Source organism: Giraffa tippelskirchi, chromosome X, assembly GCF_054371585.1.
Source record: "Giraffa tippelskirchi isolate mGirTip1 chromosome X, T2T-mGirTip1v1.2.pri, whole genome shotgun sequence".
Lineage (NCBI taxonomy): Eukaryota > Metazoa > Chordata > Mammalia > Artiodactyla > Giraffidae > Giraffa > Giraffa tippelskirchi.
Window position 1 is genome coordinate 153,493,525 of NC_137289.1, and position 831 is coordinate 153,494,355.

General features: G+C 47.3%; 1 non-coding gene across 1 annotated transcript; it reads left to right on the plus strand.

The window, feature by feature from the left end:
- Positions 1 to 300: 300 nt before the first annotated feature.
- Positions 301 to 372, plus strand: TRNAC-ACA (transfer RNA cysteine (anticodon ACA)). Its single transcript has one exon. It is a non-coding gene; the product is annotated as a tRNA-Cys (tRNA).
- The last annotated feature ends 459 nt before the right edge of the window (positions 373 to 831 follow it).

Sequence of the window (831 nt, forward strand, 5' to 3'; positions counted from 1 at the left end):
TTCTCGAGGCAAGAATACTGGAGTGGCTTGCCATTTCCTTCTCCAGAGGATCTTCCCGACCCAGGGATTGAACCGGGTCTCCTGCATTTGCAGGTGGATTCCTTACCATCTAAGCCACCAGAGAAGCCCAGAAATGGACAAAGCAAACCATCACTGGCTTGTTCTCTGTAAGAAAACCTGATTTCACTTTCCTCGTATGCTCGAAGGCTGTCGGGTACCAGGACTCCCGAGAATAATGCCTCCGAGTCCAGGTAGGAAATACACAAGGTGAGTTGGGGGCATCTTATATCACCAATGATTTCCCTGGTGGCTCAGATGGTAAAGCGTCTGACTACAATCCAGGAGACCCAGGTTCAATCCCTGGGTTGGGAAGATCCTCTGGAGAAGGAAATGGCAACCCACTCCAGTACTCTTGCCTGGAAAATCCCATGGACAGAGGAGCATGGTAGGCTACAGTCCATGGGGTCGCGAACAGTCAGACACGACTGAGCGACTTCACTTCACTTTATATCACCAATCGGCATGAAAGCCATCAAAGAGCGATTGTTCCATATGCAAAGGATCCTGGGGCTGATCACAAGGGCTGCCCCGATCTGCAATGATGCAAAGCAAGAACCCACATCAACAGTGATGGGAACCCAACAACACTCATCAAATATGGCACATCTCTGACTTCGTCTACTACAGAGAGAAGAGGAGAGAGAGAGAGACAGAGAGAGACACTCATGTATTACCTTTCGAGGAAACCAGAACACAGAGTCACTTTTCCAAAAATCAATTTTTGAAAACTAAAAAAAAATGCTTTCAATTTCTTGTTTTCCCATGTATTGT